The sequence below is a fragment of the Camelina sativa genome, chromosome 20 (genome assembly GCF_030686135.1).
Source record: "Camelina sativa cultivar CO46 ecotype springtype chromosome 20, ASM3068613v1".
Classification (NCBI taxonomy): domain Eukaryota; kingdom Viridiplantae; phylum Streptophyta; class Magnoliopsida; order Brassicales; family Brassicaceae; genus Camelina; species Camelina sativa.
The window spans coordinates 11,398,259-11,414,726 of NC_141899.1; the positions used below are offsets into that span (position 1 = coordinate 11,398,259).

General features: G+C 36.7%; 1 long non-coding RNA gene across 1 annotated transcript; it reads right to left on the bottom strand.

The window, feature by feature from the left end:
* Positions 1-398: 398 nt before the first annotated feature.
* Positions 399-1,917, bottom strand: LOC147918721 (uncharacterized). Its single transcript, XR_015592699.1, has 3 exons — positions 1,417-1,917; positions 1,210-1,324; positions 399-675 (listed from the first exon to the last, which is right to left on the bottom strand). It is a non-coding gene; the product is annotated as an uncharacterized LOC147918721 (long non-coding RNA).
* Between the last annotated feature and the right edge of the window lie 14,551 nt (positions 1,918-16,468).

Here is a 16,468-nt window from a genome sequence, read left to right on the forward strand (position 1 = left end):
ACAATTGATTTAGTGAGAGACATGTCGAAACAAAACTTTGTTTACTGAGTTCTGTTCAGAAAAGAGGAGAAAGCGATATATATTTCTTTGCTTACCCTAAATATTTATTAACTTTTTTAAAAACCTTAATTGTTGAAGTAATTGTTTTCTAATTACTTAATTAAACCCATATCGAAGCCCAATATTTTTTTCGTATTTATCTATATTATTAACACATTATTTTAGCATAACCATTAAGTGTCATATAAACATAACTCTATTAGGATTTAGGACTAAAGTCTAAATAATATATGCTCCTAATTTTTTCCCCAAAATTTGATGCTCTAAACGAATGTTTCTTTTTTCCTAACTATGGCAAGGCTCTGAACATATAGTTATGTTGTTGTTAATAGAAATAGTTATGGAAACTTCTTAAATATAATTTTCGTAAATATTGGGTATGAAATTGTTGATATACAATAAGTCTATTTCAAATAGTTTAATATGTGTGGATGTATACACTTGCTCCTTAATACGATTACATGTTTTTCCATTTAAAAGTCTAAACACAATAAAATCAATCACAAGTAGTATAGTCTTCACGTCACAATTAAAGTCTCTTAATTGTACTACTCCCTGGTAATATGGTTTTGTACTTGTTTCTTGTGTGATCCAACATTCTCCATGGTTAAAACTCTGCATAAACACACCCTAATTATTAGATAATTTAAATACCAAACAATAAAATTATTAATGTGTTTGATTCCCGAGTCCAAAATATCAAACCAAAGTTTGCCATCTTCAAAAAAAACACGCACAAATTAATAATACATAAAAGATAATCTTTAGTACAATTAATTCAAACCATAATAGATGAAATTTTATTATAGATTTTAAATTATACTATTAATCGTTATTTATTTTAATTAAATATAATATTTTTATAAAAATAGATTTTAGACAAAATTAGAATTTAGTAGCTCTGTTATTTAAGAACATTAAGATATTTTCATAAGTTTTAAAATAATAATTTCTGGATATATATATATATATATATATATATATATATTACCTATAATTTAAATATATTCTTATTAATCAGTTTGAAATCAATACAAAAGAGCATATTCCTTTTATAGTTGTTTCATTAGTTATTTTCTTATTATTAATTATTGTTTCATTTTCATAAAAAAATATGATTAAATTTTAAAATAAATTTGAAAATCTAACCTTTAAACAAAATGAAAAAGTCAGAATGACATAGTCTGCTTCATACCATCTAGCTCGATTACTCGATTTGAGGATCCATGTTCTATCAACTGCTCTTTCTTCTCTTATCCATATCCTGATTAGTATTTAATAAGAACTTGATATTTAAACATTTTCAATCAAAGGGTGTATCATAAAAAATAAAGAAGAATAAATAGATCAAAGTACCATTGGTTTGAAGAAACAGTGACACACAAGGTGGAGAAACAACCATTTTCATGCTCTATTCGAACCTAAAATCAAGAATATAAAACTCAAATTAGATCTTCAATTAGCAAAAAGAACAAAAAAAGATATGTGCTATTAAAATTGAAAAACGAAAAAATATATTCTAGACTTAAACAAAAATATTTCCTTATATATAGGAAAATGTTATAGAAAAAGTCCAATATCTGTTTAAGATTTTTCATTTATTATTAAGATATTGTTTGCCAAATATATTGCTTAAATTTTCTAATTGTACGTTAATAGTTTCCACAAAATTTGCCATCATATCGCCCATATTTTGTTTGAATATTTGTTTCATGACTAAAATCACTAATTACTTCAATTATCTTCAATTAATTCACACCATAATCGATGCAATTTTATTATAGATTTTAATTTATACTATTAATCGTTATTTATTTTAATTAAAAATAATACTTTTTCTAAAAATAGATTTTAGACAAAATTTAAATTTAGTAGCTTTGTTATTTAAGAACATTAAAATACTTTCATAAGTTTTAAAATAATAATTTTTGGATATATATATATATATATATATTACCTATAATTTAAATATTTTCTTTTTATTAATCAGTTTGAAATCAATATAAAAGAGCATACTCCTTTTTTAGTTGTTTCATTATTTATTTTCTTATTATTAGTTATTGCTTTATTTTCATAAAAAAATATTGTTAAGTTTTTAAAGAAATTTGAAAATCTAATGTTATATATTTTCATTTTTGATAATCCTATATTTACTTTCTTTAATTAACCACGTCATTTATAATATCAAATTAGGTTTGACCAATTCAATTACTAATATAATAAATTGTTGTTTCCAGAAATATATCTAAATATATTACCAAGTTAAATATGTTTACATATATGTAATTCCGAATTTAAATGACCGGTTTTTATGGTAATAAATTTAATTTTCATAAATATTAGGTAATTGTTATTATTAGACTGGATCGGTTTGGAAACGGATTTAGAATCCATCTTAATTGCACCTGATTTGGAAGGGTTATATCATTTTATTTTGGTTTGGGTAATACTATTAATTTCAATCTGTTTGGGTACTATCAATATCAATCTGTTGGGCTCCATATTTATATTTATCCCTATTCAGTTTTCAGTGGCATTTCATGTAATAATTTCTTAATCTATGTCTACTTATTAAAAATGCTTTCCTTTTAATAGTATAGATGTATACAGGTGTATCAAGTAACTACCAAAAACCAAAGAAAATCAAGAGAATCAAGAAGAGACAGAGATCCTTACAAGAGCTTAGCGTTGTTCATCAAAAGAGCTCGACGGAGGCGCTTAAATTGTTTCTTGAGATCTCTCCAAAAAAACATACAGCATTTGAATCACGAAAGATCAAACCACAAAAATGGATCCATCACTCTAAAGATTACACACATTTGTGAAGATCACATTTGATTAGTATCTCTATTGTTTACATAGATAAAACCCAAATTAAAATACTTTAAATTACAATATTCCAAATTTAAATAGTATAATAAATAACGAAATAAATTCATTCCCATAAATTTGGTTTCTTTTCATCTTTCAGCGCCAAAAGCTAATGGGTTGGCTAGGGAGATAGCGGTAGTGTTACAAGAGATGGTCGATTAACCTTTTATTTAGTTTTGGAGGTTCGGCTTGGCTCTACGACCGAATAGATAAAGAACGTCAGCAGCGTAAAGGAGTGTGAAGCCTTCTTGGGATTTGGTTTAATATTTTCTTTGTTTTGGTTTGCATTTGTTTTACTTTTCTCCTGAACTTCTTTAATAATTTGAAGACGATCAAAGCAAAAAAAACATACAAATTAGTTTTGGTAGAACAAATGAAAGTTACCAAACATACAATTGCACCCCTTTATGTGTATGTTTTTAATGTTCCTTGGGGCCATCCGATAAAAATAAAATAAAATGTATGTTTTTTTATTAATTTGAGTAAAATTTAACCCACATAATTGTGAGAACTAAAACCGAAATGCTTCTTCCGAAGTGTTTCTGAACGGAGGAACCCACCACCGTTATAGTTTCGAACTAAATTTAGAGATAAAGTGCTAAGAAAAAGTGTGTATATTATTTCGCAAGAGAAAATTTTCGATCCCCCATACAATGGCTCTCCTTACATATTTATATCAGTTCATTACAATCAATGCCTAATAAATTTTCTACGTAAATCTCGCACCATAATCACTTCGATTAATTGTGGGAATCTTTGACCGAGTCCGAACTGCGAACTGATTCGAGGGATGCTTCACTACGTTCCAACCTTCCATCGGGCTTAGTGGGACGATCCGTACTATGCCCTTGGCCCATCTTGTGTGTTTGGTTTGGACCTTTGTCCGTTATCCGATGAGCAATCGTGGGTACAACAATAATGCTATTGATTAATTAGAGTAGATGGCAAAGAGGAATATGAAAATTACAACAATAATGCTATTGATTAATTAGAGTAGATGGATATTTTTTGGTATCATTTTTTATAATTTAATTGTGTTAAAGGAAGTAAAGATCTTTTTGATAACATGTGTATTTTTTTTTTACTGTAAGTAGATGTTTAATTTGCAAAAATTGACATTATTTCCATATTATTTTTTATGTAGATATTTAATAATTTACAAAACGAAGGGTATGATTCAGGTTTTTAGGTTTTAAAATTGTAAATTTTTGGATTATCTTTTGTTATGGTGCTACTGCTATGTGATTGATTAAAATGCCAGATTAAAATAAACAAAAAATCATATGATAAATTAGACTTAAGTATTTAAAAAAATAATTGTGCAACATACAGTCATAACGCTTTGTCAGAAAAAAGCTCAACCGTTACTGTTTTTACTACTTGTGCCTTTTCTGCTATCCCAAGCAGCAAGTTTCTTTGTTAATCATCATTAAATCACCCTAAGTTGTGCCGTTGTTATTGTAAAAGTATAGAGAACACAGATCAACTCAAACACTTGGAAACGTGCCAAGCAAACGCTTTTATTCAATCTTATAAAAACTTCTGTTTGTTACAAGATGTGAACCTAAGCCTACTCTCCTGTTTATCTAACACAATACCCTGTGTAGATTTAAAAGAGTAAAATAAACACACTCACCTTCAAAGCCTTTTTACGATTGCTTGAAGGTTTACAAATCTCACAACTGTTCCCCACGAGTGCTAGCTCTTTTTGCGGCTAGCCCTCGTTACTTTATACCCCCCCCCCCCCCCAAAAACGATCTCTAACCTAGATCTTTGTGAATCTCTACTAAAAGGAAATATTCCTTATCCCTAAAAAATATCCTTCCTTATCTCTTCTAAGAAGATATACTCTCAATATCTTCGAGTATATCTCGATCTCTTCTTGCTTCCTTCTCACGTATCTTGTCACGGCATCCCATAATCTTTCTCCACGTCAGCCCATCTGCCACGTCAGCATATCAGCACTCTGAGACACTTCGCAAGCTCCTGTCACCTTCAGAGCTCTGATGCACTTTCAATCTCTCCCTTTTTGACTGAATCTTGCCACACAAGCAACCACAGCATCAAACCTGAAAACACACAGACACACAGCCAAGGCAAAAACACAACCGTACTAGCAAAATATTCCAGCACTCAACACAAGACGATTAACTGATAGGGACTTGTTAAAATAAATTGTTCAAAACTTAAACGAAACAAGTCTCAAGTTTTAACAGGGGGAAAACAAATAGGAGTAACAAAGAAAACGACTAGCAACAAAAACAACTACTCCCCCATAGATTAATCTCCCCCTCAGGCCTCTAAATCAGACTCATCTCCCCCTGCTTGCAGAGCCGTGCCTCAAGCTATAATTTAGAAACCTTCGCCTACGGCATCAGATTTTTGAGAAACACTTAGAGGCATATTTTCTACAAATTTTCTACAAGATACCTTTCATTAAATCTAGGCTCAGTATATAATAACTACACTGCATATCCTTTACGTTTATCCCAGTATAAATAGCAATAAGAATAAAGAAACTGAAATAAGTTGTAAAGTCTTGTGTGTATAAAGCTAGTTTCCTAAGATTCATAAGATTAAATCTAGGTAAAATATATTTACAGATATCCTTAGCCTAATAAGCAACTAACATAGAAAAATGTTAAAAGAACACAAAAGCAAACAAAACAAGCATTATAAAATGTCTACAAAAAAAAAGCAATATAAATTAGCCTAAAACAATCTCTTACTTTATTTAATATATTATCTATCAGAAGGAAATTAGTAATAGAAATTGGTTTTAAAATTTTGGATAATAATTATGGGAAAGAGAGAAAAATTACCTTTCAGAACTATTTTTTAAATATTTTATTTACTTTTACCATGTGAAAATATTAACTTGGTAAACATTTTTATGTTATTATTGTAAGAATGCATTTTTGTTTTGCGCATTGGAATAAGTTTAATTTTTCCGCCTCTGGCCACCATTGACCTCGGCACGGCTCTGCCTGCTTGTTTGGCACAGTTTAGTCAAAAATACCAACAGAATAAAACCAGGTGTATCAAGTAACTACCAAAAACCAAAGAAAATCAAGAGAATCAAGAAGAGACAGAGATCCTTACAAGAGCTTAGCGTTGTTCATCAAAAGAGCTCGACGCAGGCACTTAAATTGTTTCTTGAGATCTCTCCAAAAAAACATACAGCATTTGGATCACGAAAGATCAAACCACAAAAATGGATCCATCACTCTAAAGATTACACACATTTGTTAAGATCACATTTGATTAGTATCTCTATTGTTTACATAGATAAAACCCAAATTAAAATACTTTAAATTACAATATTCCAAATTTAAATAGTATAATAAATAACGAAATAAATTCATTCCCATAAATTTGGGTTCTTTTCATCTTTCAGCGCCAAAAGCTAATGGGTTGGCTAGGGAGATAGCGGTAGTGTTACAAGAGATGGTTGATTAACCTTTTATTTAGTTTTGGGAGGTTCGGCTTGGCTCTACGACCGAATAGATAAAGAACGTCAGCAGCGTAAAGGAGTGTGAAGCCTTCTTGGGATTTGGTTTAATATTTTCTTTGTTTTGGTTTGCATTTGTTTTATTTTTCTCCTGAACTTCTTTAATAATTTGAAGACGATCAAAGCAAAAAAAACATACAAATTAGTTTTGGTAGAACAAATGAAAGTTACCAAACATACAATTGCACCCCTTTATGTGTATGTTTTTAATGTTCCTTGGGGCCATCCGATAAAAATAAAATAAAATGTATGTTTTTTTATTAATTTGAGTAAAATTTAACCCACATAATTGTGAGAACTAAAACCGAAATGCTTCTTCCGAAGTGTTTCTGAACGGAGGAACCCACCACCGTTATAGTTTCGAACTAAATTTAGAGATAAAGTGCTAAGAAAAAGTGTGTATATTATTTCGCAAGAGAAAATTTTCGATCCCCCATACAATGGCTCTCCTTACATATTTATATCAGTTCATTACAATCAATGCCTAATAAATTTTCTACGTAAATCTCGCACCATAATCACTTCGATTAATTGTGGGAATCTTTGACCGAGTCCGAACTGCGAACTGATTCGAGGGATGCTTCACTACGTTCCAACCTTCCATCGGGCTTAGTGGGACGATCCGTACTATGCCCTTGGCCCATCTTGTGTGTTTGGTTTGGACCTTTGTCCGTTATCCGAGATGAGCAATCGTGGGTACAACAATAATGCTATTGATTAATTAGAGTAGATGGCAAAGAGGAATATGAAAATTACAACAATAATGCTATTGATTAATTAGAGTAGATGGATATTTTTTTGGTATCATTTTTTATAATTTAATTGTGTTAAAGGAAGTAAAGATCTTTTTGATAACATGTGTATTTTTTTTTTACTGTAAGTAGATGTTTAATTTGCAAAAATTGACATTATTTCCATATTATTTTTATGTAGATATTTAATAATTTACAAAACGAAGGGTATGATTCAGGTTTTTAGGTTTTAAAATTGTAAATTTTTGGATTATCTTTTGTTATGGTGCTACTGCTATGTGATTGATTAAAATGCCAGATTAAAATAAACAAAAAATCATATGATAAATTAGACTTAAGTATTTAAAAAATAATTGTGCAACATACAGTCATAACGCTTTGTCAGAAAAAAGCTCAACCGTTACTGTTTTTACTACTTGTGCCTTTTCTGCTATCCCAAGCAGCAAGTTTCTTTGTTAATCATCATTAAATCACCCTAAGTTGTGCCGTTGTTATTGTAAAGGTATAGAGAACACAGATCAACTCAAACGCTTGGAAACGTGCCAAGCAAACGCTTTTATTCAATCTTATAAAAACTTCTGTTTGTTACAAGATGTGAACCTAAGCCTACTCTCCTGTTTATCTAACACAATACCCTGTGTAGATCTAAAAGAGTAAAATAAACACACTCACCTTCAAAGCCTTTTTACGATTGCTTGAAGGTTTACAAATCTCACAACTGTTCCCCACGAGTGCTAGCTCTTTTTGCGGCTAGCCCTCGTTACTTTATACCCCCCCCCCCCCCACAAAACGATCTCTAACCTAGATCTTTGTGAATCTCTACTAAAAGGAAATATTCCTTATCCCTAAAAAATATCCTTCCTTATCTCTTCTAAGAAGATATACTCTCAATATCTTCGAGTATATCTCGATCTCTTCTTGCTTCCTTCTCACGTATCTTGTCATGGCATCCCATAATCTTTCTCCACGTCAGCCCATCTGCCACGTCAGCATATCAGCACTCTGAGACACTTCGCAAGCTCCTGTCACCTTCAGAGCTCTGATGCACTTTCAATCTCTCCCTTTTTGACTGAATCTTGCCACACAAGCAACCACAGCATCAAACCTGAAAACACACAGACACACAGCCAAGGCAAAAACACAACCGTACTAGCAAAATATTCCAGCACTCAACACAAGACGGTTAACTGATAGGGACTTGTTAAAATAAATTGTTCAAAACTTAAACGAAACAAGTCTCAAGTTTTAATAAGGGGAAAACAAATAGGAGTAACAAAGAAAACGACTAGCAACAAAAACAACTGCTCCCTCATAGATTAATCTCCCCCTCAGGCCTCTGAATCAGACTCATCTCCCTCTGCTTGCAGAGCCGTGCCTCAAGCTATAATTTAGAAACCTTCGCCTACGGCATCAGATTTTTGAGAAACACTTAGAGGCATATTTTCTACAAATTTTCTACAAGATACCTTTCATTAAATCTAGGCTCAGTATATAATAACTACACTGCATATCCTTTACGTTTATCTCAGTATAAATAGCAATAAGAATAAAGAAACTGAAATAAGTTGTAAAGTCTTGTGTGTATAAAGCTAGTTTCCTAAGATTCATAAGATTAAATCTAGGTAAAATATATTTACAGATATCCTTAGCCTAATAAGCAACTAACATAGAAAAATGTTAAAAGAACACAAAAGCAAACAAAACAAGCATTATAAAATGTCTACAAAAAAAAAAGCAATATAAATTAGCCTAAAACAATCTCTTACTTTATTTAATATATTATCTATCAGAAGGAAATTAGTAATAGAAATTGGTTTTAAAATTTTGGTTAATAATTATGGGAAAGAGAGAAAAATTACCTTTCAGAACTGTTTTTTTAATATTTTATTTACTTTTACCATGTGAAAATATTAACTTGGTAAACATTTTTATGTTATTATTGTAAGAATGCATTTTTGTTTTGCGCATTGGAATAAGTCTAATTTTTCCGCCTCTGGCCACCATTGACCTCGGCACAGCTCTGCCTGCTTGTTTGGCACAGTTTAGTCAAAAATACTAACAGAATAAAACCAGAATTTCAAACGAACACCAAGGCAAGAAACTACTTACCAGCTTCCAAGGCATCTTTCAGGATCTTGATTGCCAACCGGATGGCTTTCCGCTCTGCAGATGAACCACTTTGAGAAATTGGCTCAACAGGGACCGATGCAGTCTTCTTCTCCTTGGTCTTCTTTGCAACTTTCGATGACAGACTCGCGACAGGTCGCTGAGCAGTCAACAACTGATAGATGAGACTGGGGAACGGCAACCGGAAGCCAGACTGAGCTTGTAACCCCAACTGAACAATCTGATCATAGATCATCCGTCCAAAGTCGAACGAAATCCCATGCATGATCATGTAGATCACCAGAGCCCTGTTCGTCGAGATGTAATCCGTGTTCACCGTGGGAGACCAGTTGCTACTGCAGATTCGATGCAGATCCATGATGACCAGGTTCTTGATCGCAGTGGACACCAGCTGCTTGCAGGATTTGACCTTGCCATCAGAGAGGAACTGATAGACTCCTAAGAGGAATCTGCTCCCAAGAACACACTCGCAAGGTCTTGAAGGTGAATGGACGGAATGATGAAGATGAATGGGTTGAAGATGCAATAGATCGATCAAATGGAAGGTGAATGGGTGGTTTATGTAGCGGATCGATAGAGATGGAATGGTGAAATGATGCAGCGGATGAAAAGGGGATTGAAATGAACTTCCAAGAGAGATGGAAATCTCTTAGACTTCAGGCTCGAATTCAACTTAAATATGACACACTAAGAAGAAAACAAGTTGAGAAGATATTACACACTTCTCAGATCAAACAAGTAGAAAAGAAGTTTTTGATTAAAATGTTTGATGAGAAATAAAAGAGAGATACATAGTCTTAAAATAGGAGAAGGGGAGGACGAGATAGAGGACAGAAAACCCTAGACAACCTTGCAAGTTCAAGTTCAAGCTCATGCAAGATGTCTAGGAAATTACAAAAGCAATAAATGCAAAGTTTGAATGAGAAAGAGATAGAAAATGGGCCAAGGCCTTTGTGGGGAACCTTGGACCACGAATTGGGCTGGTAAAGGGGGCTTGAAAATGTTACTTAGGCCTCATTAAAAACCTTGTCAAGAAAACCCAATGGGACAAAACTTGACCAAGGGAAAAAGAGCACCAAAGTAACACTTTACCCTTTACCGAACACCTTACGCTGTGAGCAACGTCCAAGTGGTTTGAGTCACGTCTTCTAGCTTCTTGTCCAGCTCCTTTAGTAGTCCAGTGATGGCTTGGTTGAACCTCTTGGACCGTGACCTTGTTATAGGACCCGCCGGAACGGTTAATGCTTCCTCTGCTGCTTCCGCTGGTACAAGCTGTTCCTCCGGTGCTTCCTCTGGTGCAAGCTGCTCCTCAGGTCCGTGTGGTTCGGTTGAGCCGTCCATGATCTCATCAGGAACAGAGCCAGATCCTCCTCCAGAATTGCAGCCATCTGCAACCTCTGTTCACGCACATCCACAGACTGCAGACCAAACAGGGCATTGATCTGGCTTGGAGAGAACTCATAGACCCAGTCTCGAACAAGCACGTCGACAGACTCCCCCTCAATCTTGACCGTTGGGAGATACGCCCAGAATTCATAGACCACCTCCGAGTCGTAAGAGCCAATTTGAGTAACGGTTTTAAGCAGCCCAGCTTTATCTTTGAACTCCCTAGCCTTGTCTGCAGCATCTAGTGGGTAACAGACCTCTAGAGCGAGCGTTCGAGAGGCAAAGAACCCATACCGTCGTGCAGCTTCTGAGGAGATGTACCGTTTGGCATCAAAGTCCTTTGACGAGGCTCCTCGAGATGCGGTGGAAGTGCCCTTATCTCTGTGAAGAGATGGTCGCTTGGAGTCACAACTGTCGAGATCAGCAGGCGGTTGTCTTTTCCGTAGACGCGACGAGATTCCCAGAGACGGCAGAGCAAGTACAGGCCACCGGTAAGATCTACCACCGGAAATCGAGAAGTCACCTCTCTCGGCGGAGAAGACGAAGAGTCGCATGTCTCGTGATTCCCATGAGAAGGCGAGGAAATCGGATCCACCCGAGTCGGAGTTGTAGTGGCGGACTCATCGTGAGGCTGGTAAACCACCATGGCTGTCGCGGGATCGATCAGAATGTGTGGAGTTGGCGGAGGCAACGAAGACGGTGGAGTGTGGAGCTCCTCATCCGAACTGGAATCATAGTGGAAATCACTAAAGATGGACTTCATGATGTTTAGAGGATTGATCGACAAGAGAAGAAGGAGATTGAATAGAAGTTTAATCGACACAGGATTGAAATCGCATAGGTGATGAGGAAAACGCCAAAACCCTAGCCGCTCCTTTTTATACACACCCGTGAGTCTCAATGGGCTGCACACACTCGGCCAAAACATTAAAGATTTCCTGAAACCACTCAATTAAACATCAGTGTACACCGCATCTATTTCCTCATTTGACTGCATTTAATCGTTAATTCATTCAATCACAATTAATACCAGTGCATTAGTAAATCTCATTCTTCCTCTTTTACAACCCAATTTAGCAGATTCATGAATCAAACACACAGATACGCACAGCCACTAATGATAAATTCTGAGGGACCCATATCGAGAATTAAACACACATGAGCATTAATTTTTTTTTATTATTATTATCAAACAGTGCAAAAATCAGAACACTAACCAGACCTTTGTCGTAAATGCCACTTGTTCAGAACCTTCACTAGGAACTATCACAACCTCTTGAATTGTCGAAGATCAGAGGACTGTTGCATGTGGGTAAGTCTTTCACACTGGCATGCCTTTAGCCTTCAGTCCATCCCAACATGTTAAGGCAGTTGGAGTTCATCTCTTTGAAGAGCACACCTTTTTTTTATTTTTTTTTTCTTTTAATTCTCCAAACAGCCTTATGATGACTGTTTCAGCATCTTGAGCTTCAGTGACATCATTTGATTGTGTCAGTCACTGATTCTGAACTCATCATTCCCCCGGTCATTGAACCTTAGAATGATTGTGCGTGTCTTTTCACAGCTCTTTGACCTCCTTAAATCATGACAACGTTTAACAGGATGGATATACCGGCATGACAGGTAGCTATTTCCCACATCTTTTCAGAAAGTTGATCTTCTATATACTCCAGGATTTCTATGATCTGTCCTAGCTCCAGTTCCTGCCTTAGACCAACACAACTCAGAGAAAAAGTTAGAGTTCACAAACACCAATAGACTTCCTCAGATTTTTGAATCTGTTGAAGTCCAAAGGCTTAGTAAACAAATCAGCCAGCTGAAAATCGGTGCTCACATGGTCTATCTCAATCAGTTTCGCCTCAACTAGTTCACAAACAAAGTGGTGTCTAATATCTATGTGTTTTGTTCTAGAGTGTTGGACAGGATTCTTAGAGATGTTTATTGCACTCAAATTATCACAATGAATCAACAGAGTATCAGAATCCATACCATAGTCGGAGGACATTTGACGCATCCACATGAGCTGTGTACAACAGCTGCCCAAGGCAATGTATTCAGCCTCAGCGGTTGATAGTGAGACATTGTTCTGCTTCTTGTTGTGCCATGATATCAGGTTGTTGCCTATAAAGAAGCATCCTCCACTTGTACTTCGTCGATCATCCACAGACCCTGCCCAATCAGCATCGCAGTATCCGCTCAGAATGGTATTGGTATCCTTGGTGAAGGCAATACCAAAGTTCACTGTCCCTTTGACGTATTTGATGATCTTCTTGACTGCTAGTAAGTGGGACATCTTGGGCTTGGCCTGGTACCGTGCGCATATCCCTACTGACAGACATATGTCAGGCCTACTAGCTGTCAGATAGAGCAAGCTTCCAATCATACCTCTGTATAGCCGTTCATCCACATCCTCTCCTCCCTCATCTTTAGAGAGCTTGTCATTGACTCCCATGGGAACTTTAGCTTCTTTACTCTTCCCCAGACCAAATCGATGTACCAATTCTTTAGCATAGGTGCTTTGAGACACAAAGATTCCATCAGCTGATTGTTCCACTTGCAAACCCAGAAAGTAGTTCAGCTCTCCCACCATACTCATCTCAAATTCCTCTGACATGCTTTTCACAAACCTTTGCACCAAAGGTTGACAAGTAGAACCAAAAATGATGTCGTCCACATAGATCTGAACAAACATCAGTGCATTGTCACTGTTGAGGACAAACAGAGTCTTGTCTACACTTCCACGAACATAGCCTTGATCCAGAAGAAACGTAGTCAATCTCTCATACCATGCTCTTTGAGCCTGCTTGAGACCATATAGCGCTTTCTTCAGCCGGTACACATCCTCAGGGTGTTGTGGATTCTCAAAGCCTTTTGGTTGTTCTACAAACACCTCTTCTTTTAAAATGCCATTCAGAAATGCACTTTTGACATCCATCTGATGTAATGTGAACTTGAGAGCACATGACATACCAAACATGAACCTGATAGATTCTAACCTTGTTACTGGAGCAAAAGTCTCATCAAAGTCAACTCCTTCGACTTGAGAGTAACCTTGAGCCACAAGTCTCGCTTTGTTTCTCACAATGCATCCACTGGCATCACTCTTATTCTTGAAGATCCACTTTGTTCCCACTACATTGACATTAGCAGATCGTTTAGTGAGTTCCCACACATTGCTGCGCTCGAATTGTTCCAGCTCATCTTGCATAGCAGCGACCCAGAACTCATCCCGAAGAGCCTCCTTGTGATTCTTTGGTTCCATAGTGGAAACAAAGCAGGCAAATTGAACGATCTCAGAGTCCTGAGAGACAGTGTCTGGAACTACAACCTTCTGTTTCTTTCCAGCCAGTTGAGCAAAGTCAACCAGTTTCTCTCTGGTAACTCTACCCCCCTGAATCGCACCGATAACATCACCTGAGGAGTGATTCCGATGAACTTGAGAAGATGGAGTAAGCTCGTCTGCTGACAACCCAGGGCTGGCATGGTTATTATGATTGTCAGACCCTTGCTCAGGCGTTTCCTGAACTGATCTTGTGCGCTTGTTGTAAACATGGAAAGCAGTGTTGTATCCTGAGTAACCAAGAAAGATCCCTTCATCACTCTTTGAGTCAAACTTACCCAACTGATCCTTGTCATTCAGAATGTAGCATAGACAGCCAAACACATGAAAGTAGCTTACTGTTGGAGACTTCCCTTTCCATAACTCATAGGGAGTCTTGCTGGTCCCTGGTCGGACATACACACGGCTGATGATGTAACAAGCAGTGTTGACAGCTTCATCCCAGAGCCGATGAGGCACTTGATTCCCATGCAGCATAGCTCGTGCCATTTCTTGCAGTGTTCTGTTCTTTCGTTTGACAACACCATTCTGTTCTGGTGTTCTTGGAGCAGAGTATTGATGAACAATGCCCTGATACCCGCAGAATTGATCAAACTTGTCATTCTGAAACTCTCCTCCATGGTCACTCCGAATAGCTTGAATATAATATTTTTCACTCTTAATCTGCAAGGCAAGTATGCGAAAGCATTCGAGGGCATCCGATTTTTCATGCAGAAATCGCACCCAGGTGTAACGAGTGAAATCGTCAACCATGACAAAGATGAACCTTCTTCCGAAAATGCTCTGAACTTGTATTGGACCCATCAGATCCATATGAACCAGCTGAAGTGCATAGCTAGTTCGAATGTCTGCCACTGGCCCATGAGACAACTTGACTTGCTTGCCCTTGTTGCAAGGACCACATATGAAATGTGGATCACCTTTCAGTTTAGGAATCCCACGCACAACCTCTTGATTAGCCAATTTCATCATTGTGTGAATATTAAGATGACCAAGTTTCTGATGCCACAGCTCTGTGTCCAACTCAGCAGTTGTGTTAAAACACTGCATTGATGATTTCCACATGTAACAGTTGTTACCAGATCTTCTGCCTCTGAGTCGCACTGATCCTTGTTGATCAACAGCCTTGCACCCCTTTTTGGTGAATGTGACATCCAGACCTTTATCACACAACTGACTAATACTTATCATATTTGCCTTCAACCCTTCGACCAAGAAAACATCCTTAAGATGTGGTTGAGAATCACCACTAGTTGTACATTTTCCTCGGATTGTCCCCTTTCCTCCATCACCAAAAGTAACTCTTCCTCCAGCAACATCTTCCAGATGAGATAGATTGTCAAGGGCACCAGTCATATGCCTGGAGCATCCACTGTCGAAATACCACTTGGCCTGATCAACCTCTGTCTTTTCCGCTGTGAATGCCACCTGACAGTAGAGATCATCTTTCTTGACATATCCATGTGTGTTCCTTCTCACAGCTGGATAGAACTCACCCTGTTGAACCAGCCTGGACACACGATTTTGGAACTGATAACACTGAGCTTTGTAGTGTGTTAGATGACCACAGTACCAATATCCTCTTCTTCTACTGAGCTGAACAGGTCTTTGAACCGTCTGCAGAAACCCACTTGACCCATAAGGCGGTCTAGTATCCACCTCAGGGTGCACTCTCATCCTAGGGATTCTTGGATTCTGCTTCACAGGACCCTGATCATATACTCTAGTCGTTGGTGAAAATTTCTTCTCTTTCAGCTTGGGCTCAGACCCCATACCTTCGACAAATTTCGTGGTTGTGTTAGTGTTTGTTCCTTGATAACCCAGACCCCACTTCAGATTGCTAGATCTTACAGTGCTAAGCAGTGTATCCAAATCTTTAGTTCCCTTATTCATCATTCTGATATTCTTCACCTGTTCTTCTAACTGCTTCTCGAGACGCAGAGTCTTGGCCTTTTCTTCACTTAGTTCTTTAGTGATCATTGCAATATGAAGTTGCAACGTATCTTTTTCAGAGGTTAACTAGGTATTGTCTTGAGTCTTCTGTAACACTGTCTTGATGAGAAGCTCTATCTGATCTTCTACTGACAAATCAGCCTCCTCTCCATCTGAATCAGATTGCACCTTCTCATCTAACTCTTTGGTTTCCAACACCACATCATCTTCTTCGTCTTCCTCAATGACACCCAGCAGTGCAAGGAAGTTGTTAAGAACCTCTCATTTGCTGACTTCTTCATCTGAGTCACTTTCGCTCCAAGTAATGTAAGACTTCTGCTTGTTTTCTCGTGAAGGACAATTAAACTTGGTGTGACCATAACCCTTGCACCCATAGCATTGTAGAGAACTATTACGTTTGTTGTTTGGACACTCTGACTTGTAATGTCCAAAACCCTCACATTCAGCACACTGACGTTCTTGCTTGTC